General features: G+C 39.5%; 1 protein-coding gene across 48 annotated transcripts in view; it reads right to left on the minus strand.

Annotated features, from left to right (window-relative positions):
- PTPRD (protein tyrosine phosphatase receptor type D) overlaps positions 1-27,114 on the minus strand; it is a 1,747,466-nt gene that overhangs the window by 473,817 nt on the left and 1,246,535 nt on the right. Inside the window, exon 1 of one of the 48 annotated variants that reach the window (XM_064140307.1) lies at positions 12,024-12,076. The exons of 46 other annotated variants lie outside the window; for them this stretch is intronic. The gene's annotated coding sequence lies outside the window, so the exon portion shown is untranslated. Of the gene's footprint in view, positions 1-11,325; positions 11,368-12,023; positions 12,077-27,114 lie in introns of those variants that run through there. One more of the 48 variants, XM_064140309.1, reaches the window with a different exon arrangement.

Below are 27,114 nucleotides of genomic sequence, written 5' to 3' on the forward strand. Positions count from 1 at the left end.
CTCAGTCCACTGATGCTAGTTCCATTATCAGTTATATGATTACCAGTCACACACTAAGCCCTCTCACACAGCTTCATCATAGTTTGCTTTAAGAAAGATTGGGATACTGAAAATTCAAAAGGAATCAATAAATGTAGAACATATTTTCACAGTCTTCTAAAGAAAGACACTAGTTTTCCTATGAGTACTTTGCATGTTAAAGGCAATACTATAAGGGATAATTGTTTTGAGATATACTTCCTTTGTTTCTCCCAGATTACACACCATTCATTAAAAAAAATCTTTCTAAAAAAAAAAAATAATTCATTGGCATTATAGTAAAACATAGGGGAAAATTACAGAGAAGAAAATCTGAGTATGTTTTTCCTTTCAGCAGGTTTGAAGGTAAAAACTGGAAGCAGCTTATCAGGAAAGAAAGCATTGATAAATCAAAATCTTAATCCACCAAATACCTGAGCTATTTGCAAACAGAGAACAAAGAGAAAAAGTCAAAACGAGATCTGCAACACATTGTGAAATACAATGTCTTGGTGAGAGATATTTCTGAAAACTGGTCTTTGTAAGAAGGGGACTCTGAAAACATGCAAGTACTGAAAGCTATGTCCAAATAGCCAAGAAACTAATTCTGAAAGAAGGTCCAGACTCTGCGTGGATTCAGGCACGTTACAGCATTTCAGGATTAGCTTTAAAGCATTAAAATGAGCAAGCAAAGTCACAAGCAATCATCTGTGTCAAGGGTGTGTGGTTACCTGTGCTCTCAGCAAAACACAAACAGCTTTTACAACTTCATTGCCAGTAGTAAAATATACCCCTAAGGTCCACTCAGCAGCTGCTTAATAAATACATGCAACTCCAGGCAACACTAGAAATCTAGTAATGCAACAAGTACCTTTGACTGTAACCCTACATTAACAAACACAAAACTTACAAATACAAAAGCAGGGGGAAATCCTGCTTATCACTGCATATGTGTATGTATATGTATTAAGTCAAGAAAAGCAGCCATTGTTCACTAATAATACCTCTGAAACTCAGCAGTTGGAATAATAACTACATTAGTGAAAAAAGCACAGTGAGAACCTGTTTTAAAATTCTTAAACACAGCAACACTAAGAGAAGTACAGTGAGTATGAAAAGTCTGACAAATGGTGTCTACTGATGAAATTCAATGCTTCAAAACATTAACGCAGCAGTTTTGTGCTCTTCTGAAAAATATCTAGCTCTCTACACTGAGAACCTGGCAATGAAGTCAGCTTGAACCCTTGGAAACCTGTAGTTTTTGCTTAATCTGGAGAAAAGGAAGCTAAAGGCAGACGTTACCATCCTCTATATCTGAGGTAGAGGTTGGACTATTCTCCCTAGTATGAAGTGCTAGAACAAGAGCAAATGGCCTCAAGTTCCATCAGGGGAGATTTAGAATGGACATCACAAGAAACTCCTTAAGTCAAAGAGCTATTAAGCAGTAGAACAGGCTCCTCAGCACAGTGGCTGGATCTCCATGGCCACAGGTTTTTAAAAGACACAGAATTGTGATGCTAAGGGACATGGTTTAGCATAGTTAGATAGTGGCTGGACGCACGTTAAAGGTCTTCTTCCAGTAGAAGTAATTACATTACTCCATTCTGTACTCCTCAAAATGTGAACTTGCACCTCTTTCACCAGGTTGTGGGAAAAAAAATTATCAGGACTGTGCCTCAGTTAAAAATGACTCACTATGACACAAACTCGATTTAAGCAATGCTATTCAACCAGACAACACAATGACTTAAATGGAAGGCTGTAACTGCAGAGAAGAAAGCCAGCACTCACAGTTAGATCTGAATCTGCTACCTCTGCATCTAGAGACAAAAACACCAAAATGACACCCAAGAGACACAGTTCTTTGTTGTGACACCCCTGAAGTTATCCAGAAACAGCAAGTCAGTAGAGACTGTCAAGCAGATCTATTTCTCTTGATGTGTTCCTTCTTTGAATGTGAAGAGCCTCCTGATGTGAAAAAAAGGAAAGTGGATGAGAAAGTAAAGATTTCAGGAAGGACCAAAGGACAATGTTGTACCCTATCTGAGACATAGAAGAAAGCAGTTATTCAAGTACCTTCACAAAGGCAGGTGTGCAAGTACACATACAATATTTTAAGTACACCAGTGGACAGAAGAGTTTACACTGGAAGTCTGTTTTCTACATATTTATATATAGTCAAAGCTGGAGTTGCAAAATGGCATGCCCACACCACCTAGCAGAAGATGTGAAAAACAAAAATAAGCCTTTGAGATCCCAATGGCAGTAGATTTCAGAGATTTCTAGAACACAAATAAAGCATCCAATATTCACAATTTAACTAAGCATAGCCTAGAAAGCCATTATCAGAGTTTTTGAGAGTTCACCCCATCAGATATAGCCTAACAAGGAGAAGCAAAAACTATGGCAGACAGCTACCTTTAAAGGATACCTAAAGACTCACTGAAGACAGAGTGACTTACAGTATGGAAGAGCTGGAACGAAGTAGGTGTCAAATATTTCTCAAGGAACATGCACTTCTCCTTGATTTACCAAGTGCCATTTTTCATACAGAGGGGAGATTTCCAGGTGAAATGCTGCTGGAAGTGCAAAACTAGGATGGAGAACAGCTTGGAGAAAAGAGATGCAGGAATGGGGCATCCTCAGTCACAGCACTCAATTTGGCATTGATCCTGTGGCAGTTTTGCTGTAGTGGGAAACTTCTGAGGTTGTAAAATTTTACTCTTTACTCCTTCAAGTGGCTGAATTAGGTGTTCACAAGTGTTCTTTGTCATGAAATATGAAATAGATATTAACACCACTATAACAACAACAACAGGTACAAACTTCAGAAGTAGCTCTGCTGGGATGTTCTGACTTAGCATCTGTAATACTGAGTTAAGCCATAAGCCAGGGAACCTTTTGCATCAAGATGGCAAACCTACCTACACAGACAATATAGCTGTTAAAACACTGGTTACTATGTAAACATTCTAGCAATTAATCAGCATGGTAGAAAAATATCATCACATCTTCCTTCTACACACAATTCAGATAAAATCTAATTTCCTTTCTTTATTAATCTCTCTCTAGCCTGGATGACTGCTGAGATTGGTGAAAATGAAGCAACAGTTTCAAGCCACTACACCATTTACAGGCTATGTATCCTCTTCTAAAAAGTAGAAAGACTTACAGAGAGAGAAATCCACATCTCTAAGAGTTCAGTAGCTACTTCCATGCTTTATAATACCTCTGGAATAAGACTATCCTTGTGCACCACATTAATAAAGCAATCCTATGAATAAACCAGCCAGAGGTACAGTCCTATCAATTATCCTTTTAGGGACTACACTGACTAGAAGGACATGTATCTGTTCCACCTGTTAGCATCAGAAAGTACAATGTTATCTTAACTACTGCCCTTGTTATGTTTAAAATTCTCATCTATTCAGTTTGCTGAAATTTCACATGACCATTTAAGGCAGATTTAAAAAATTATAAATGGGAAACAGGTGTAAAATTGTGGATCTTAGTGACTAAAAAAATTACATTTGATTATCTACTCCCATTTTTATAAAAAATTGCATTAAAGTATCAATAATAACAACTAAGTCAAACATTTCTCCAAGTTAATGTCATACTTTCTCCTTCACATGCCGTTCAACATTGAAAAATTCAATGCTTCTCAAATTGAGGAAAAGCATTATCAAAATATATCCAAATCACCAAACAAGTGAAGCAAAACAATTCCACTGTTTGGAAAATGCTGTCAATCAAGATCAGGCCACTGATACATTTAATGATAATTTGCAAAACTCCATTTTTTATTAAATAGACTTGTAATAAATAAATTCATTTTAAAAAGAAAAAAAACACTAATCACTGAATCCATCTGTTATTTATAGTAAAATGCATTAACAGTTTACCAAATAGTGAATATTTATTACTTAAGCAAAGACAGTTTTCCAAATAAAGTTGATGGCATGCTGCCAATAAGTGAAGTACACAGGCATTTGACAAAATGCCATTTCCTTGATGTAAAACTTTTCCAAACTGATTCTTGCTAAATACATTTGTCTTTCCCAAAAAAATGCTTCTTACTCCCTAATTTATATATAAATATATCTACATATAAATATATCAAATACAACAAATATCTGAGGAGTGGGTGTCAAGCGAATGAGGCCAATCTCTTTTGAGTGGTCGGCAGCAACAAGACAAGGAGCAACGACTACAAAGTGGAACATAGAAGGTTTCACCTCAACAAGAGAAACTTCTTTACAGTGAGGGTGACAGAGCACTGGAACAGGCTGCCCAGAGAGGTTGTGGAGTCTCCTTCTCTGGAGACTTTCAAAACCTGCCTGGATGTGTTCCTGTGTGTACTATCCTAGGGGATCCTGTCTTGGCAGGGAGGCTGAACTTGATGATCTCTGGAGGTCCCTTCAAACCTCTAAAGTTCTATGATTCTGTGTGATTTATGAGAGAACTATAAATCAACCCATCAGGGGGTTTGTTAAGCTTTTTCTGTGTTTGAATTTAACCATGGCTAGGACTACCTGAGGTAAAAACTGCCATCACTTAAGCAAATAAACAAAACCACCATCGACCTGAGTAAAACAATGCTGCTGTTAAAAAAACCGAAGTCTTCGAGACTACTAGGACAGCTTTTTTAATGATTGGTCGAAAAATCCATCTATAACCCCATTAATTTACAAATCAACTAAAACAGCTCAAAGTTTTGCAAGCTTAAAAGTAATACCACATTTTGTCATGTACCCTTCTCCATCAAAATCGACTTTGTAAAAGTTAATCACTGTGTAACAGGAACAAACAGCTCAGGGAAGGTAGGCAGTCAATAAAAAAACCTGAAAGTCTAATCTTAACAAATTCTTTGAAAGGACAGTTCAGTTTCCATTTTTACTGGACATATATATATTGTGATACCTGGACTAAAAAAGTAACAATATCATTTACCCTTTCTAATTGATTAATACCTACCCTTTCATCACTGACAATTAACAGCTCTATTTTGGTTAAGCTTGCTGAAAACAACTATGGTTTTCCCACTAAAAAAAGAAAACACAACCTGTCCTTATATAACAAAAGAGTATATTCATGCTTGATAAACTGTTAAAATTTTAAGCATATCCAAAGCAACTGAAATAACAATTCAACAATGTAAATTCCAAATTTGTTAACAGGCTGCAAAATAGTATGTAAGAAGTTCTAAATAAAGTCACACCATTGTCTTTGCTTTTTATAGCTGTTTTCTGGCTGTTTCTGTGAAACAAAAGGGCACACTCGTGAGTAAAATCTGTCATTATTCACAAATCTACTCACACTTTCTGACTATCATGGATAGATTTCTGAACTATGCTGCAATACAAGCTCACCACTGAATATACCATACCTGGTAGGTTTTTTTCATCTGTTTGGGGTTTTTTGGGAGGAGAAGGGGAGGGCGGTGAGGGAGAGGGGGGTTGATTGTGTTTGGTTGTTTTTTTTTCCACTGTTGGGTTTTTTTCCTTTTTCTTGAGAAATGTTACCCGTTACACTGTTGTAGAGACATAAGGCTGTAAATTCCTATCCTCCATCAGTACCACTGACCTCAGAGCAAACCCCACAACTGGCTACAGGCATTCAACATCCATCATTGCTCCTGAAACCTAATCTTTCAGGGAAGGACAGCTGCACTGGGTAGCAGTTAAGCAGCTTTCTAAGATACACTATCATCCCAAACGAACCCAAATAAATAAATAAAACTTCTTGTCCTACTTTCTGACCAGTGATTTAGAAATTTTTCACACCAAATTCATTACTTTTGTCTACACATCTGCAGACAATTTCTAATCTAGTAAAATGAGACAATTTTCATTTTAAAAAAATCTTGTTTTCTAACATGCAAAATACAGCTGTTTGTTAATGAAAAAAATAACCAAATGCTTACACAGTACAGTTGTTAAAATATTTCAGTAAAATTTAGCATAAGAGCTAAATAAATAATGTACTTGATGTTCACATCACTACAAACTAAGGGCAGGAAATCTCTAGCCTTACATCTATTAACTGTCTCTTAGAGAAAAAAAAAATCCTGTCTACAGTATATACCACACAGTGTGGAAAAGCCTCTTCCTTTACCAAAAAAAACCCCTGTAATTCACAGAAATGTTATTATGTAGGTGATCACAGATAAATTAACTATATGGCTATGCTACCAGTCATGACACACATCTGTCTCATAAACACCTTCTCTCTGTGGCAATAAGGAGATGAAAGAAAAGTACAAAGTACAGAATATCCCTCATTAATGAAAGAAATGTTATTTTTTTCCAAGAAAAAAAAGCATTTGTTTTACAAAAGTGTACACAAATATGAGATAAGAAAAAAAAAAAAAGTAAAAAATTGGAAAGGGAAAGAAGGAGAAGAAGGGAAAGGGAGATGGAGAGGGAAAGGCAAAACGGAAATTAGTCTCCTTATTCCTCATACACAGAATTCACCTTTTTCAGTTAAAGCTTTATAACAGTATACAGCCTACAGGCAATTAAAACATATACTTTAGAATTTTTAAATTCAATTATTATAAAGCAGTAGAATTACTGAGTTCAAACTCAGCAAACAATTACTTCTAAAAGTCAAAGCCTTTCACATTGTTGCCAGAATATATTTGGGTTTCCATTCACTGAGTCAAAGCAATTAACAAAAAAAAAGACAGACTCCTGTTTAAACCAGTGAATAAACTAAGGTGAGACAATGAAATTGAAATGGAATTGGGCAAATTTGCAAGAATGATGTATACCTAGTTGCAAATTTAGGACCTAAGTCACATTTGCTTCAGTCAGGTTAGCACCGACTGTATTCTCTTCAGGATAATCAGTCAATTCTACGTTCTAATGAAGAAGATGTTACACATCACTTACTGAACTCTGACTTACAGATACGTATTTTCCAGCACTGGGAAAAAAAAATGCTTGCTTGTGTTACTCCATATACCATATTTGATATATTGCTTGGAGGAAAAGTATGCATTATCTGACTACAACAGTATGTGAGCAGTTTGGTTGGCACTAACCAGGACATCCATTTTGATTGTCCGCAAACAACAAATTAATTTGTGTACCAGTGGAGTGACTCCAATAATTGAAAGATTACTGAAAAACTCAAATAACTCCACTATGCTTGACTATGAAGAAGCACAGCACAGTGCATGATAATATGTTAGGGCATGTCCTCTGATACAGCAAATCAAAGTGTCTAAAATTCCATCAATTTCAGTTGTCTGAGAATGAGGAAGTTTTCTCCACATTATTTGAAAGAAAACTCAATACCCTGATAGATATCACATACAAGCATACACTGTAGAGTCATTTTTTTGCAAAATTCTCTACATATTTTTGACCTCTACTACAAGATAAATCACTGTTTGGTTCGGAGATTTTTTTCCTGTTTAGGTTTTTTTATATTACAAAGCTACAAAGATTATGGAGAAGGCTTCCACTGCATGTAAGCATGAGACAGATGTAGGTTTTCACATGTGAGGGAAATACAAACCAGGTATACATGGTGATGTAGTTAAAAATCAGACAATAAACAGAGTCTAGTATAAACTGTCACTTTTATGAATGAATTGGGAAAATGTGAAAAATAATCATGTTTTTAAAAAGCAAATGCTTTCATTATTTACATAGTGATGTACTCAATTTAATCTATTTTTTGCAAACTATTCATATTATTTTGTATCTATTTTCATTGCATTTTAGCTATTAATTTCCTACAGAAAGGCACAAATGTGCAGTGTTTTAATGAATATTATCAATCACTAACCAAAAGCCATCTAAGCTGCAATTTAAGTTAAAATTGTGCAATACTAGACATACGGTTCTATATTAGCACATGGCGGCTTAAACAACAAGTGAAGCTTGTTGCAAAGGTATTTGCCAGCAAAGCACTCTCATGTAATCTTTTTCTGTATCACCAGATCTTTCCAGTTGTACTGCAGCTTTCACCATAGCAGATGACCAAGAGAAGTAACAGTTCCTCTTTGCTCCTACTCAGTAAATCACTGACAGTATATGAAGGAGCATTTTTAAACATGGACTCTTGCTTTAAGCTGCCAAGTTGCCAGCATACTTTCACTAATTAGCTTCATTTATGGCCTTTTCCAAAGAAAAAAAGAGTAAGTGAACAAGAAAGCAATTCACAGATATATGAAAACAGAGTTTTCATAAAAATACTGTACATTAACTGCCTTATGCCAACTGTTTTTAAACAGAATTAAAAGGTAAGCAAGCTCCTGTTAGAAAAGAAGCCATTACGTGACTCTCTGCTGCTGAACTTAATATAGCAAATATATCTTTTTCTCAAGTTGTTAAAGAACAAAACATTAAAAATTCCAAAAACTTATGCACAATGGTCTGCAGACATGTGCTATATCCTTTTGATATCTGAAGTGCAAATGTAGTGCCTATCCTCCGTATTTTGGAGACATCGCCTTAGTTCACTCACACTAAGCAAGACTTCCAGCTCTGAACATGTCTATCATTAGAGATGTTTAAAGTGGATTTCCTTACTTTTTATCACCACTTTACCTGTGTGTGCACACATATATTTCAGAAAATTAAATTTAGTCAATATTTACACAACTGTCAGTAATATGACAAAAAGCCTTTTGCTCTAACTGGCCCAACATCACATGATATAAATCACTCTGCCGTTTTAAAGAAAGCTTATTAAAAAAAAAAATACCACAAAGAAACTGCATTTTGATTGTATGTCCTTACTGTGATTCTGCTTGAAAATCCTTTTAAATTAAATTTTTCAAAGAGCTTAGTAACGGAAGTTTATTTTGAAGGAAATCCAATATGCAAATATTTCATCTGTGCTCTTTTACAAATTGTCTGCCTTGTCAGCCTTAAAAAAATAAAAACCAACATTGGAGCAATGTATGTGTGCTTGACCTTACTGCTTAATGTCCATCAAGAGGCTACTAATGGTGGATTTTAAATTTCTGAAACTAAGACTCAAAAATATATAGTGCATCTTCTGCCCATGTCCCATAAATGCTGACCATGCTCTAGCCACACTCTCAAACTTATGTAACACTTACAAAGCTAGTTTAAATACACCATCAATCTATGTCTGTTCCAGCCTTCAAGTAATCCTGTTTAGTTTATCTTTTAACCCTACACTTGCATGGAGCTGTACCATTACTAATCTGATAGAAGAAACACACACACAACACCTCTGATTTTCTGTTTACAGAAATGTGGGGAGACACTCAAATCTCATTTTGTCCCACATTTCCATCTCTCGAGTAGATATTCACTCCCAACTGCCATAGCACTGAGGAAAGTAGGGAGGAAAAGAACTATGTTTGACACCATACAGGTCTGGAAGAAATGGGGTAAAAGTGGGGTAAAAACACCCAGAAAATAATGCACAATTTGAATGCACCTCCTAAGTATCTGCAATCTCATTTATTAGTAAGGAATAAACGAATAGCAACTTTCCTTTTGACATTAGACACCTGTGTAAAAAACATCGGGTGAAAGAGTGAGCATATGCCATGTACTGGTATTCGCTGTATGAAAGCAGTTTATACAGGCCCCTAGTGGCTCAACACACACAACAGCAAATGAAGGGGAATTCCTACACCAGCTTGTGTAGTTTTGGTCCCTGAATTATTCAAATGCAGGAATTAGGGCAATCTTAAAAATGAAAGATGAATCACTGACCTGACTAGATTTCAATCTCCAGTCATTTCATTCTTTTGCACATGCCAAAGCTTGATCTGGCAAACGCTCTCCTAAGATTAAGCACTGATTTACTATCATTGGTTGAGTTCACTGAGAGTGCTGGTGTTCGAGTTACATAACCATCGCAGCATAACACTTAATTCATATTATTTTTTAGCATCAATTTTAGAAATAGTATGGCTCATAGGTCTAAAAGCAGGCCTTAAGGTCTCCTAAAATCAAGGAATACTGAGATAACATTTACCTTTCTACACACTATTCCTGACAGCTCGCCACAGCAAACACAAACCATAATCAATTTCTTAGTGCCTTCTTAGAGTAGAAGTCTTATACTTAGGCAAAGATTTCAGTGGGTACAAAAATACTATGCATCATTTCTGTGTTGAGAAATATCTAAATATATGCCACCATATTACAGTGACAAAACTAAAACTGGAAAGCTACTCCTCTAAAAAGTGTTTCATAAAATCTTGAAAATCCCACGCCGGTACACTTACAGCTTTTAGCAATTTTGACTGGGCAAAATTTGACAGCTACATTTATTAAACTGACCAGTTTGTCAATTTAACACGTTTAAAAAAACAGTAATAGCATACCTCATGAGACGGAATTCAAAGAACCTATCAAAAACCTGCCATCTAAAGTAAGATACAAGTACATATCACAGTATTTAAGGAGCAGGGAGGATCTTATTTTCTTCCAAGTTGCTCTGTTTAATAACAAGAATGGTAGCAGCTTTGTGTGCTCTCATCCCAGGAGAAAATGATGACATTTACTATACAGTCTTACACTAAGTTCTGATGTTACAACACTATAAACTAGTAGGACATACCAGAGGAAGAAGTACAGTACATATATGTTTTTCCATCTCTACAGCAAAAATCCTGATAAATGTCCCAACGTGACAGAAGTTGCATGCCCCTAAACAAAAGACATCTTGGAAGCGAGCTCTGAAACATTGAGAAGCCAATCACAACTTCCCACATCAACCCTAAATTCAAGAGAATGCAGGCTTCACCAAAGCAAATCACCATCTACAGACTCACCTAAAATGCAACACTGTCTCAAGCGACAAGTAAAGGCACACATAAAATCCTAACTATTGTGCGAAAATGACCCTTCTGTGTATGTTGAAACCAAGAATATGCATGTGGTAAGCGTGGTGAAGAAGCTGCCATCCTTCCACGAAGCAGTAACTGTACGAAGGCCAGGCAAAACAATAAAATATGCATGACAGCAGTCTGGAGAAGTAACAAGAAGGCGCAGACATTCAAAAGCCATACATGCAAGAGTGAGTGGTAATCACTGAAAAAGGAAATAATACAGTTCTGTCGGGGAGGGAAGAGATAGAAAACAGGCAAAATAAGAAAACAACTGTTTTATTTGCCAGCTTTGGACCCCGGTTGCAGCAGTGAGGAGCGCCTGCTCGCACGGGCAGATGGTGGAGAGGTTGCTGCTAAGTTTGCTGAACAAATTGAAGAACCCCTTTGAAAGCGCTCGGGAAACTGTTTTCAGCCCGATGCGCTGCCTTTCCAAGTGGCTTCGGGAAAGTAAACAAAGAAATTAAAAGCCTAACCTGTGAAAAGCTTCGCATCTCCGTGCCTCTCCGCTCCAGCTAGAGAGAGAGGAGGAGAAGAAGGAGGAGAAGGAGGAGGAGGAGGAGGAGGAGGAAGAGGAGGAGGAGGAGAAGGAGGAGAAAAAGGAGGAAGGAGGAGAGAGCGCTCCTCGGACGGGCTCCGGCGGTGCCCACCGGCCGCTCTCCCCGGCTGTCCCTTTCCAGCGGCACGTGCTTCGCCTCTCACCCCTTCTACCTTTCTTCAACCCATCCGTTAAATAATTAATATTAATAACCATTTCACTCGACAAAGCAGTCAGTGTGTAATTAGCGTAGCATCCACTCTTCCCGCCCGTATATAGTGGCATTCAGTGGAAACGTCTACTCCGATCATCCCGCTCCCTCCCCCGTACCCGTACCGCGTTTGCCCGAGCAGGCCTCGCCACCAGGGTGAGAGACTGGCCAGAGACGAGAAAGGAGGAGAGAGGGGCAGAAGGGAGGACAGGAGGGCAGAAGGGAGCGGGCCAGCAGCCGCCGCGGGGAAGCCCCGCGGCAGGCGGGGGCAGAGCTGCGTGTGAGGAACGAGCGTGCCAGGCTGCACACGCGCACGCACAGCCTCGCGCGCACACACACGCATATTTCGATGCGCGCTCACACTCACAAAGGCGCTGAAAGAGGCAGCGAGGTTAAAAAAAATGGGTCAGGAGCGGGGCAGTTACCTGGCCATCCCGGCTTCTGCGGTCCCAGCAGCAAAGCCGCCGCCGCCGCCGCCGCCGCCTGCACGCCCGCTACCGCTTCCCGCCGCTGCCGCCACCTCCTTCTACTGCTCCCGCTCGTCTCCGGGGCGGCCAATTTAATCCAAGCCCCACAGCAGCAGCACGACTAATAGCAGCAGCAGTAGCTTCGAACTGAGTTCCCCGTTGCTGCTTCTTCGTACTGGTACGCGTCTATCACAGTCCGGCGCCGAGAAGACGGCGAATCAACGACAGTCCGAAAATCAAGCATCCAGAAGAGCCAGCTCTCCGCCTGCCTCCTCCTGCCAGCGCCACCTCTCCTGCGCTCTGCTCCGTTCCGCTCTGTTCTTTTCTTCTTCCTGCGGCGGCGGCTGCTGCTGCCGCTCCCGGGCGCGCTCTCTATTCCCGAACTGCTGCTCCGTTTCTCCTCCTCCTCCTCCTCCTCCCTCTCTCTCCTTCCTCCTTCCCCCTTAGCTCTTTTTTCCCCCTCCTTTTTTTCCTTCGTCTCTTTTAGCCGATTCTTCCGCTACAAATAGCAGCGAGTTCGCCCACCCGGCCTCTCCCCCACTCTTCCGCCCCTCCCTCCAGAAGAAGTGTAATGCAAACAAAAGCGAAAGAGGGCACGGGGCTGACGGAGCGGGGAGGTCAGAGACACGGGAAAAATCCTCAGAAAACGACTCTGGGAGCCGAAACTCGAGCAGCCCTCCCCCCACACCGCCTCGCTCCTCTGGAGAAGGGAGACAGCATTTGTACACTACTGGGGACGAAGATCTCGTTTCGTGGGTTTGTGGTTTTGGGGATGGATTTGTTTGTTGGCTTTTTTTTTTTTTTAATCCTCTTACGCTGTGTGGCTCACAGGGTCTGTCTGACCCCAAGCGTTAGGGAAAGCTTGCTGCCGAGCTCTTTCCCTGCGCGTGTGTGTGTGCGCGGGGCTGCGGGGAGAGAGAGCGGGCGGAGAAGCGTGGAGGGGGCCGGGCACCGCCTGCCCCAGTGCGGGCCGTGGCTGACCGATCCACACGCCATGCGGAGCCACCGCACACTCGCGTGGGGCCAGGCGCTGGGGGAGGGGAAGGTGACGTCACTCCGTGTCTGCCCAGGAGGGCGCCCACTGCCACAGCAGCCCAGTAGGCGTGGGGGAGCCGAGCCGGGTGGATACCGGGCCACAAGGCTAAGAGCGCCAGCCTGCGGCGAGTGGTGCTGCCCATTGTACTACTCCGCTCCATCCCGCAAGCTTCCCTGGACAAGTGAGATTCATCGGAGTTCAGATGCTTAACTTTTTGTCCCGGGTGAGAACCCAGATGGTTACATTTCCGGGGGTCACGCGTGCGGTGTTTAAAAGCAGTATTTACGTATTCGATCATGCTTGGATACAGAGTGCCCTAATTGTCTTCCTGAAGAATGGTGAGATTCTGAAATGACACCACATGTTGCTTGTCATAATCAGTAGTGCATCCTAGTGCTAAAAAGGTCCGTTTTCCTTACTCTATTCTGCCTAATCCTCTGCAGAGAGAAAGCAGTACATAGGATGCATGTGAAAACGGTATAAGTTAGGTCAAATGAGTTTTGAAAAACCTCTCTTTTATCCGTCTTCAGAAACCCAGATCGTATGTCCTTCATACCACAGTTCCTCCTGTGTAGTATGTGGGTAAAATGTGTGTATTGGTTACATACAGAAAACGCTATTTTGTCATTAAGGTAACAGAAACGCATTAGTATTGATGCCACACAAGTTGGCATAATGGCATCCATACGTGAAGCTTCAGGTGCATTGTTTGCCATACTGGTGACTCCTGAGTTTTGTGCTTATGAGTTTAGTGCTTAATTTCTGCAATGTCAACAAGCAGTGTAGTCCCTGATTCTGAAGTCAGTCACGCTGTATGGGAAGTTCATTGCAGATCATTGCTGTTTTTCTGCAGAGGAGAATTTGGGTATTTATACTGGATATTAGAAACAAATTCTTCACAGTGAAGGTGGTGAGACACTGAAACAGGTTGACCAGGGAGTTTGTGGATGCCTCATCCCTGGAGATGTTCAAGGCCAGGCTGGATGAGGCATTGAGCAGCCTGTTCTAGTAGAAAGTGTCCCTGCCCACGTCAGAGGAGTTGGAACTAGAAGATCTTTTAGGTCCCTTACAATCCAAAGCATTCTGTGGTTATATGATATCACAGAATTATATTTATCGTATCCTGGAAGATAGTGCTGCCAACATGAAGGTGGATAGAAGCAAAGATAAACTTTGTTCTACCTAAATCCTATAAATATTTCCTCTTCTTTTGATGCTGCCAGTTACCTCATGAGAAATGGTCCCCCTAAGTAAACTTACACTTAAGGCAACCCTAGTCCTTTCCATATACTATCCTTCAAAATAGCAAATGACTTTGTAAAAAAAATTACGTTGTGTGAAAAGGTAAATCCATGAAATGTAGCATGGATGGCTACTTTTTTATCTCGTCAAAAAGAACCATTTAACAAAAGACTATCAACAGTGAATTGTAATTTCAAAGTAAAACAATAAAAATCAAAAGCTGGACAGAATGCTCTTATATTTGTCATAATAAATGAGGTTAAAGAAAGCAAGAATTAAGTCCTCACCTTTCCCTCCTTATCTCAAATGACTGCAGAGCTGTATCTGCTTTGAAATGGTAATACTAAATAGGTATTTCAGATTCTAATGTTATGTCCCAGCAGTTTTTATCAGTATACTTAGCCGTTTTAGTGCTCTTCATGCTGTGATCCCTGTGTGACATTGAAGAATTGAGCAATAAACTCATGTATTTTATATTTTTCATGTGGTATCACAATGTACATGTGAGTTTTGGGACTACATTTAGCTTTCCATTATCTTAGAGTCATAAACAAGTTGTGTAGCTCTTCCTTCTGTTCAGTCAGCATCACATTACTCACTAGGAATGAATGCTTTTCTTTCTATAGTAATATTGAAAGCAGATCTCATGGATATCCTTGTGGATATTATTTGTAAGATGTTCAGAGTTTGTAGTAGTGATGCTATATACACACACACACACACAAAGAGATTGACCTACATTCATGAATCAGCATTAAAACAGCATGTAAGCACTGTTGCTCTGATGCATTCATTGCTTATTATCAGCAGAATAAATTTTGTATTTAAGATAGTAGTGTACACATATACATACACAAATATAGATGGTTTGGTAATGCACCTTTGACATTTCTCCCCTGTTCAGCGGAGATAGAACATCAAGAAGTATAATATGTCTGTTACAAGCTACTCATTAAAATGGATTTTTTTTCCCCAAAATACATAAAAAATTCAAACACAGCATTTTACGCTGGTGTTCTATTTGTACCAAGATTGCAGCGGTATGTTACTCTAAGGTTAGTACAGCACTGAACTGGAAAAAACATTTACACATTTTGCTAACTTTGAAATGTTTCCTGTAAACCACTGAACAATCTCTAAGATCGTAATTAAATTAAGTTTGGAAGATAAGAATTTTCTAGTACTTTTTGTTAAGGTGGAAGGAATAAGGGTTTTTTATGTCATTTGGAGTTAAGTATCACATATTCTCTCAGAGTTTTTATAAAAACAGACATATTTCTCTCCTCATCCAAAGTTAACTGTTTAAATTCTGTTCTTCCTGCTCATGCAGCTGCTTTCAGTGTCATTGAGGCTACATACCAGCAGTGCAAGTCTGATGTGAAAGCGCAGAATGTGAGCTCAGGTTTAAAATTCAAAAGATATAGCAGAGGAGGAACAGAAGCAGGTCAATTTTCCATCTGTTCATCCGAATACTACCTGTAACCATACTTGGTGTGACTTCTGCCATAGCTCTTCATGCAAGGACCTGCCATACACCTTCATGTCTCAGTCTTGTGCATTTCATGTATCAGATAGTACTCCGTTAGTAGTGAGCAGTACTATTTTTCTCTGCGATGTGCTGCCTTGAATTGTTGCTTGCATTCCTGGTAAATGGCATCCCACTAAGCTCTTTAGCATGGTAGGTCATTCCATTAACAGCTGGAACCAGTGGACATTGTGTTACTGCACAGCGTGATCAGGTAGGGAAGAAGGGGAGGGAAAGTGAGGAGAGGAATGGAAAGGTTCATCTATAGTTGCATCTCTTTTTATTATCTTTTTGAAAAATATAATATTACAGTTATTTGTGATTACATACAGCAAGGTGTTGCCTGAAATCTGAGATGATTTGTCACAAAACTGTGTTGATGCATATCATGGAGTTACAGCATCAGTGATAAGGGAAGAACAACTGATGTCATCTATCTGGACTTAAGTGAAGCATTTGACAAATGTCCCGCATGACATCCTGGTCATCAAATTGGAAAAGAATGGACTTGAGAGGTGAACCACCCACTGGATAAAGAATTGGCTGGATGACCACACTCAAGAAAGTTGCAGTCAACAGCTGTGTCCAAATGGATACAAGTGATGAGTGGTGTCCCTCAGGTCTCTACCAAGACCAGTGCTGTTTTAACATCTTTGTCAGTGATATGGACAGTGGAACTGTGCACTCTAAGCAAATTTGTGGATGACACCAAGTTGTGTGGTCCAGTTGACATGCTGGAGGGAAAGGATGGTATCCAGAGAAACTTGATCAGGCATTAGAAGTGGGCCCATGACAACCTCGTGAAGTTTAACAAGGCCAAACACAAGGTCCTGCACCTGAGTTGAGGCAACATCAAGCACAAGTTTTGACTGGGCAATGAATGGCTTAAGAGCATTCTAAGGAGAAGGATTTAAGGTGTCAGTTAATGAAAAACTTAATACAAGTCCTTGCAGTCCAGAAGGCCAACTGTGTCCTGGGCCACATCAAAAGTGTTACCAGCAGGACAAGGGAGGTGACTCTCCCTATCTACTCTGCTCTCATGGGAATCCACCTGGAGTACTGCATTCAGCTCTAGTGTCCCCAGCATGAGAGGGACATTGAGCTGCAGGTGCAGGTGAAGAGAAGGGCCACAAAGCTGATCAGGGTGCTTGAGTTGATCACAAGATTAAAGTGATTTTCTCTGCCAAATACTTGGTTCCATAGTGGTTGTATTTAGGAAATCTCTGAAAGAACCTACTCTCCTGCCACAGCAGGTTGATACAGTGTCTCCCCTATGCAGACAGGCTGCAAGAATTAGCGTTGTTCAGTCTGGAGAAAAGAAGACTCTGGGGAGACCTTATAGCATCCATCTAGTACCAGTAATGCACCTAGAGGAAAGCAGCAGTGAGGCTTTTTACAAAGGCTGGTAGTGGTAGGATCAGAGGAAATGAATTTAAGCTGGAGGAGGGTAGATCTAGGCTGGATATTCAGAATAAATTCTTTACAGTGAGGCTGGTGAGATACTGAAACAGGTTGCCCAGGGAGGTCGTGGATGCCCCTCCCTTGGAGGTGTTCAAGGCCAGGTTGAGTGAGGCATTGAGCAACCTGATCTAGTAGAAGGTTTCCATGCCCATAGTGGAGGGGTTGGAAGTAGATGACATCTAAGGTCCTTCCAGACTAAACCATCCTGTGAGTCTATGAATATGTTAGGCACTGACTTACAAAATGATTATGTGAAACATTATGAGTTGCCATACTGATATTCTGAAATTCTCATTAATAAGGCATAGATACTGGGAGGCAACTGCTGTTCAGTTACAATTTCTCCAGTTTGACTGTCCCAGATTACTGTAGGGGTATTTTCTTCAGTCTTTACTTCCATCAATTGCTTATAGGTCTTTCAAGTTTCTGGAAAGTTTTAGCAGACAGATCAGAGAAGGCCAGATCAGAGGCAAAAATAAGTTTGCATTGCCTTGTTCTTTCATCAAAATGGGCTGAAGAGAAGCTAGTGGACAGTTCATTGCAATGATTACTTTTCAGATTTAAGTAGGATATAAATGAGCCCTGCAGGAGAGCCAGTCTGAGTCAGTCCTCCTCAGAGCAGCATGTCTACAGTCTCCCTTTGAATTGGGATGCCACCCAAGGAAACTCTGGGATAAAGTGAACCCTCATCCTCCATTTATGGAGGGTTGTGCTGGAATGTACATAGCTACTGCATTTACTCTACATGCAAGACTGTAATTATTGGAGGTGTCTGTGAAAAACTCTTGAGCAGATGAGTGATTTGTAGATGGTAAAGTTGTGTCAAAGGATCAAGATGGTAACTTGAAGGACTGTAGGAGACAGATTATTTGCCCTGTACAGAGACTGCTGAACTCTTTTGCTCTAGTTTATAGAATGCACTTGGCAGTGAGCTTTGCTCCTACATCCAGAAAGCAGCTCTACTAACAGGAGTATTATCTTCCTCAAATGATTGCCTGTGAAGATGTAAAGCCTGGCTTTGGAAATCAAGGATTTAAAGAAAATGTAAAGCTCAAAGAGAAGCTATCTGTCTGCTCTCTTGGAAATATGAGTTAAGTATCCCATTCACTGACATGTTCATAGGCAGAGCTATTGTTCTCTACTGCCTATCAAGCCAGACAGTGCCCTGCTTACTCAGCAGAAAACAGGGCTGATACACATAGGAGTTGCTCCAGAGGACAGATGACATCAATTAATATCCTCCCAATTCTTTCTTTAATTTAGCTTATATATGTGAGCTGATATCATGTGGCATGGTATACTTCTTTGGTGAGTTTGGGTCAGCTGGCCTGGATTTGTCCCCACCCGAAGCCTTGCCCACCCCTTAGCATATACTCTTGGGATGCAGAAATGTTGGAACTTAGTTCAGCAGTACTTAGTTCAACATCAGCCAAAATACTGGTGTACTCAGCTACAGCACTGCAAAACACAGCACTGAAAAAATGTTTTGGGGAGAATTCACTCCAGCTCAGCCAAACCAGATACACCCAGGGAGGTTGTGGATGCCCCCTCCCAGGAAGCTTTCAAGGCCAGTTGGATGAGGTCTTTAGTAGCCTGATCTACTAGAAGGTGTCCCTGCTCGTGGCAGGGGGACTAGAACTATAACATTTTTAAGGTTTCTTCCAACCTAAACCATTCTGTGACTCTATGAATATGTTAGGCACTGACTTTGGTAGACAGAGACAAGCAGGCTCATCCATACACTTGTCCTAGTGCATTCGTTGACTGAGACAGTCACACTGCATTCACTACTACCGCCTCAAACTAGATGATTGGAAAAGGATGGTAGAATGAGGTGATGTTGCATGTAAATACAGAGAAAATTTGGCTTAGTCATTTCTACTTCTTAGGATACCAACTTGTAGTAGCTCATTGTATGTTTGGGTTTTTTTCTTTAAGTGGAAAGAGCAAGAGGCCTAGAAGTGTGGTAATTAATCACACAGTCCATGAAAATCTACAGGAATTTGGACATGATGAAGCAGAATCAGCTTTATCAAAGCACACTATGGTGAGTGCCACAAACTGAAAATAATCAGCAGCATATGTAAGGAAAGACATAAATAAGATTGGTAGATAGAGAAGACAGTTTTGTCTTTTCCTTCTAGAGTATTACATCTCAAATGTGAGAAATCTGCTAACAATTTAGAAAGAATATACTTAGCATACATGACACAATGTGTTGGTAATTTTATTTTAAAATCATGCATGTAATATATACACACATAGAGGTGCAAAAAGTCTATGTCAAGATTTTCTTTTAAATACAGTAGAGTAGATGAGGTTTCTATTTTTTTTTATTTGAAAACATAGCCTTCATAGGAAGAAGTTACATCTAAATTGTCATGAGAGCACCAGAAAGCTAAGACTATCAGGAGTATTGTCCAGTATTAGAAAAGGAATTCATGAATCAAATGACATCTTGCTAGTTCACACTTCTTACAACAATCAAGCAGAAAGAGTTACTTAGTGTATGATTATTTCATGGTTGCTTAACATGCACTAGGGAGACTAAATGCACCATTTTGCACCCCGAGGTCAGAGATCAAAGTCTGTATGACTGTCTGATGTGAGTTCTTACTGAAGTAACTGAATTCATGTGTTCTATATCTCAGGAAGAGGAGGAAGATACTAATGTTACAACTGATTCACAGAACTGGAAGATTTTCTTACTTTCTCATTTAACACTGGTTTCTAGTCCCTAAGCAGACACTGCTTTTTGGTGTACATAGCTTCTTTTACATAAAAGTTTCCGAAACCAGTTTGTACAAAACAAATATTCTCACAAACTAAAAATTGGTCCAGCTGAAGTCTTGTAAACCTGACCTTTTCTGACAAATGCCAAGGCAGTTTGTATCACAAGGTCTCACATGGCTGTGCTGGTAGTATGTGTGGGGGCTTAACAAGGGATTGAGGGAAAAAAACAAAAGGTCTTAGTTTCGTGCTAGTTTGAGGCTAGCTGGATGTATTTTAGTGAGAGAAATTAGATTAGTTTCATGCTAGTTTGAGGCTAGCTGAATGTATTTTAGTGAGAGAAATTAGATTATAGGTTGTGAAAAGGAAACAGTGATGATGTCTACTTCATTCATAGGCTTGCTGAGATGTATAAAAACAGCAACACAAAACATAGATAACATAGTTGGTGTGTGTCTCTGGGTGCTTGTACTTTTCTCCCTGGCCTGCTTTCTGTGTAACTAATCCTTCTGCTTTCTAACCTCCCTGGCCAATCCTCCAAAGTCACTTTGTGCATACAGCAGAGTCTGAGATAAAATAGAGGGGTGGAAAGAAGGTGGAAGTGTGGTGAGGAGTCCCTCCTGGGGACTCTGGTTTCTGGGAGGATTGTTGTGTTTCTGTATCACTTTTAACTTGTATATTTCTGTACATAGCTGTATATTTTGTAAATATCTGCTTGTATATTGTGCTAAGCTGTGTATATAAAGCTTCATTCCTTAATTTCCCGCCATCTAAGCCTAGTCTGGGTGATTTCGTAAGAATCGGGGGTGCAGGTAACACCCAAACCATCACAAGTTTATTTCCTAACCATGAACCTTTTACTTCTTGAACATAGGACTGTTACGAAGCCAGCTGCTCTGTCATCTGATGTAGGGGACATTTCTCCATTCATCCTAAGTTGCATCCTTTCTAACAAATCGAGAGTTATACATAGGAACTGTAATGCAGTATCAGGGTTTTCCTAGCAGAGGTGCTGCATTGTGAAACCTTGCAAAGTACACTCAGTAAAGGGAAAAAAATAATATAACAGTATTCTTAGCATCACTCTCCTACAGTTGCCTACAGTTACTATTTAAAATCATTATTGCCATGGACCTATAAATATTTCAGCCAGAGGATTAATAAATATCTACAGTACCAAAAGAAGGACTTTTTAATATGAGAATGTTTTGTCTTATGTCTGTCTCAGGATGATGAAATTTAAATCTGTTCTGAACATCATCGACTTTTACAGATTCAGTTATAGAATTTTCTGTCAATGTAACTCCTGTTAACTTCAGATAATGTTTCCTAATTAGAAATATAGAAAATTGTCTGTGCCCTCATTATCAGTGTATGGCTAGAAAGAGTTTCAGCTCAACTTTTCATGGGCACATGTCCACATTACAAAAATGATGTCATATTTGATAATTATGTTCAAGAGCTTTATGGAAAATCATATTCTCTCATCTCTAAACACTGTTGCTCCAAAGGTAGCTGCAAGTTTATTGGCAGGTCACTGTAGGCAAAAAATGGTGAAGTCTTTACCACAGAGTCTTGTATAGTCCAGTACTTTTCATGAGAATTGTGTTCACCTTATTTTCAACATAAAATTGAAAATATTGCAAATAGTATGAATTCTCAGATCTGAAGAAAAAATTCTGCAATATGATCTTGGCTGACCTGCACAAACATATTACTGAACTTCACTGAAACATAAAAAATACTTTACTTACAACCACACTCTTTATATTCCCTTTGCATTTTTAAGTTTATGTTTACTTCAATATCATGCATTAATCACTGAATGCAAGCCCACTGAACATTTAGTGTGTTACAGAATGTAGTGTATAAACTATGCACTCTTATATCCATTTAAGGAAGACTGTATTTTGTGCAGAACAAGAGGTGTTAAAAGCATGTTACATGAACAAATCTACTTACTGTACAACATTCTCTAATAATTTTTATACCCAGAAATTTAATTAAATCAGAAATTAAGACCACAAGAAAAAAATATATTAAATCTCATGTATTTCATTCAGATTATTAGCAAGCTCAGGTGCCAAGTCCTTTGTTTATCAGTGTTGATAAGCACTTTTCCACACTAGTCCTGTGAGGGAAGTCGTGTATTAGTCACAGTTTTCCAATCTGAAGTTTTATTTTTCAATGAGGGAAAAAACCTTTTCAAAGTTCTGTTATAAAAATGACAACCCATTCATTATGAACTTCATCAAACATCTGTTTAGGATAAAAATGTGGTTCAATGACCTCCATCTAATTAGTTTTATACAGGCCTGACCTAACATAAGCATGAACTGATAGAAATCAAATTCACAGCCTGAGAATGTACTGGTATTTTCTCATTTGGTTCCTTCAATGAGAAGGCACAAAGGACACAACAGAGGCAATAAATTTCAGCTCCAGCATCTGTGGAATGATAGCAACATGATTCATGTTCTTAATCTCAAGTAGTTTCTGCATATTCAAGATGCTACTATGATTTTTTTTTTTTTTTTTTTTTTTAACTAGAAGATAAAGAAACAGAGACTGTTCCTTTTCCAGACCTACTTTCACTTCCCTCCTCTTGATTTGGATCTGTGAAGACTTTTTTGGTTTTGCAACAATGTTCAGATACATTTATTTCCTTCCATTGAGGCTACTAATCTCTTTTCACTTCCTTACAACCACCTGCATACAGCATCTTTCCCAAACCATCCAGTTCTTACATCCATTTACCTCATTCCGTCTTCCTCCAGACACCTCATTCCAGAAGTATACTATGGTTTATATATGTAATGGAGGAAAGGAGGCAGAGGTAATATTGCCTAAAATGCCTTTATTTTTCCACTGATTGCGAAAAGCTCAGTACACTCTTGTTGAACACACAGAATCACAGATTGGTTTAGGTTGGAAGGGACCTTAAATATCATTTAGTTACAACACCCTTGCCACAGACAGGGACACTTTCCACCAGGCCAAGCTGACATTTAATGAAGGATGCTGCAGAAAACTAGCATACAAAAGTATTCCTGGATTTAGTGCATCCAGTACCTACAGATCATCCTTCAGAAGATGAAGGCACTGATGCAGGTAGCAGTTCAGAACACACAGTATTACACTGGATATTTCTTCTTCACAGGGCATTCAGTACCTAAAAGCTTGACTGGCTATGCATTATTCCACATTACCTTGCCTAGATCCAGTTCATTTTGATGCTGCAAGGACTGCTCTAGGTGATCCTGCTCTCGCAGAGGGGCTGGACCAGATGATCTTTCAAGGTCCCTCCCAGCCTCTGACATTCTATGATTCTATATGACTATGACTAATCTCAGAAAGAGATGACATACAGCTTATACATGCTGTTTTCCTTGAAGATTTTAATGAGATGGAACATTAAAGGAAATAGAAGGGTAAGTCACTGTCTTATCAGTTTCAGAGAAAGAAGATCACAAATATGAATGTCATATTAGGGGTCTTCAGGAACAGCAATAGAAGGCATGACTGGTCCTGTCAAGAACAGTAATGGTCTTGGAATTAGAAAGATAGTAATTTAAATACCTCAAGCATGACTGACACCTCTTTTCAGAAAATAAAAAAGGTAGAAATCCTAGGATTTGCATAATTCACTGTAAATAACATGATAAATCTTAGGGTGTTTCTAACAGTTTACCCCTGCAGTCTTTGTAGTGAGCAGTAGCTGGTTTTCTGGGTTCACAGGAGCAGAGCTTACTTAAAAGGTGCAGCTTGAAAGAATGCTCTATTTTTTTTTCCCATTGCATGCTGACTTCCCAGATGGGAATGATACAGTGACAATAGTAAATATGCCCTTAGCATATTTAACACTGTACTGTGTACCATCAGTATGATTTGAAACAATAAAGTTTGCTATTAAACAATAAATCATTATCTCATTGTCTTTCTTTCTATGCACACACATACACAGAACCTGTTTTCTAAAAAGATTTTCAAACAGAGCAAGACAAACTTGGGATGTGGTGAAGTACTTTCAGTTGGGGCATTTTCTGTTCCACGTAGTAGGCTTTAGAAACAAAGAGGGATTGAACTTACATCTGTTTTCTGAGCACAATAAACCTCTAGATTTATGAAAGTTGTTTCATATATGATTTCAATAAGAAGCAGTCAGGGAGAGAAATCAGATAATTAATTACAGCAAAAATAGAGACGCTACTAGTTTTTTGCTCAGCAAGGATTGTTATTTTACATGAAAATTCCTCAAGCTGCAGACAGGAAAACCAGGAAGAGTGCTCTCCTGTGTTTGAAACAACATTTATGAGGAGAAAAAAATGTAATTATCAAAGAAGTTTCTTCCAGTCCTGTACTTTCAGATCTCAGGGGTTCTACTGGTTCATCAACCCTGTGTTGGTTACCAAGGTATATAAACACCAGTGCAGTTGGTCCTTTGTTCAATACTACCAGGATGCTGTCCAATATAGCCTAACAAATATTTTGACCTCTTTATTTTGCTGTTACTAAGCAGAGAAGAATAGACATGTCTCCAGCAGCAGACATTCCTACTCTTCCTACTCCGAAAGATGCACTATATGTGAAGACCATGAATATAGCAAACTGTAATAGTTGGATGTTTATAAATTATCATTTTAAATAAGAAAGCAAAAGGAAGAATTTTGAGCACAAAAGGAAGTTTCAAAGATTGTTTGCATTTACTTGGATCATATGAAAGTGTAAACCACTGAGTAGGCAAGCTTGTATATGACCCTGCTAAGTATTTTTTAGACTTCTTTCCCAAAACAAAGTTGTCTGAAGATGGCCTACGTCTCTTGTTTCTACCCCATATTTGGTTTAGCTTAAAAAAGCAATTTGTCTTTGCTCACTTTACTTAAAGATTTGTGTTGGGCTACATTAATGATTTGTGCTTTTCATTATTTACTGTTCTCTCAACCTACAGAAGCAGTGCCTGGAGAAATCTGCATCCAAAGAGATCTGGGAGACAGAAAGCTTCCACTAATGTAGAGAAGAGGCTTCTTATATCTGGCATAAAATTCCTTCCATGCTTCTGTATTTGGAGTTCATTTGGCAGTACAAATATTAAAAGATACCTAACGCTGTCAGCAGTGATGATAGTTGTAGTTTTCCATATAAAAATTATCAGAACTTAAAGTTGTTTCTAGTCCTCTAAAAACTGAAGTACAAGAATAAAGTAACAGTATCAGTGATGTTCTGAAAATTGGTGCATCACAACTAGTGCCCTGAGATCACCATTCCATGCTTGCTTAAAATCTCAAGAAAATACAAGTATAAAGAAGGCGGAACAGATGAATTTTTTGCTCACTTTTATCCAAAGATATAATACTATCCTTGTGCATAGACAGTGAAAACACACATTTTAAATATGTGGCTGAGGATATGTTTTTTATTTCTGCAGTTTTTGTATTAGATGTATTGGTTACCTATACAGTAAATATCAAATGTATTACACTGACAAAGGCTTATGCCAGTGCCTATTGTTGTAGAACACTGCAAATTTCTTCCTTCTTTCCCTGTTTCTTTCCCTGTTTCCCACACCCTGCCCCCAACACCACCCCCCCACCCCCCCCCCACCACCCCCCCCCGCCACCTCCCTGCCATCTTCCGGGGTTTGGATGAGGAGGAGAAGGTGTGAAAACTGCTTCCCTCCCACTGCAGGCTTGAAGGGGAACAGCAAAAGGCACCTTTCTCCACACGTGTACTGACTTGTGTGGAAGCCTGCGCTGGGAATTGGGATGGTGGTTGGCTGAGTTCTTCATGCCCAGTATAAAACGGCAAGTGGACACTTTGTCTAGAAAAGCATAAATAGAGCAAAGGGAAAAGGCACAATATTCCCACCTTGACAGAGCTCCTGACAGGACAGGTCCTCGCCTTGGAAGAGTTCCCATCTTGACAGAGCTCCCAATAGGACAGGTTCCTGCCATGACAGACTTCCCTTTTTAGACCATCCTCACTTTTGGACAGCACCTACCTTTTTACACAGCTCTCGATTTTTGCACCATCTCTGCTTTTGGATAGTTCTCCCTACTTTTGCATCATTCTGTACAAATCTGCAAGCTTGGCAAGTCCTGGGGTCTATTTGAGAGAGCTGCTGGTGACACCCAGACCCAGCTACTCTTGGACCATACCACAGCTGACTTCCTGGCTGCTATTCTGAGCTGGGAAGATGCAAATAGTTTAGCTCTTTCCTGCTGCTGCTGAGACAGCACCATTCCACGATCATCCCACTCGTGGAAGAAGTGATTGAGACTCATGAGTTTGGCAGCTTTTCCACCTGCCTTGGACTTTTGCTGTTTGGATCCACAATTGGATATTGCTTGCAGCATCAGAAAGCTGCTTCCGCAGAGAAATTCATCAAGGGATCATCACCAAAAACCTATCTCTTCTCCATAAGTAAAGCCTGCTGTTCCCTTAATTCTCTGCTCAGCCTGATTGGTAGTGGAGTAAAGCTGTGTTTGTAGCTTAGACTTTTCCATTTCCTGACTTCCTAAATCTCTAAATTTGCCCATAACATCATTTGAAGAATTCCTGACTGAATTAGAGCCTGTAGACAAACCTGAACTAATTCTGTATATAGTTTGTGGGCAGGGTTCTCAGGAAAATAAAATAATTCTATTTTTATAATTACCGACTCAGCCACATTAATTCCCTGCCTCCACAACACCTATACACAGCGTAATTCTGAGCATAATTTTTAGCATCCACGCTACACTAGGTGAGGTGAGTCTTCTATTTAAAGTGATGCATTTGGATAAGCATTTGCAGGAGCAGAAATATTAAAAATGTAGTTGTGTTTCTCTCTAAAAGCTGAATTGGTCTGCTGAAACTTTTAAAAGGCCTTATGAAAAGTATGATTTTATGAGTCTACACTCAGTACATACTAAAAAATGTCAGTGTATTGTAATGAGAGCAAAAAGGTGGGGGTTGGTTGGTTGTGGGTTTAGAAGTTCAAGTGGGGTGTTTGTTTGTTGTTTTGGTTTTGTTTTGTTCCAAGAAGAAAACTTTATTTTTAAATAGAGAACTGTTTT

This window comes from Pogoniulus pusillus, chromosome Z (genome assembly GCF_015220805.1).
Source record: "Pogoniulus pusillus isolate bPogPus1 chromosome Z, bPogPus1.pri, whole genome shotgun sequence".
NCBI classification, from domain to species: domain Eukaryota; kingdom Metazoa; phylum Chordata; class Aves; order Piciformes; family Lybiidae; genus Pogoniulus; species Pogoniulus pusillus.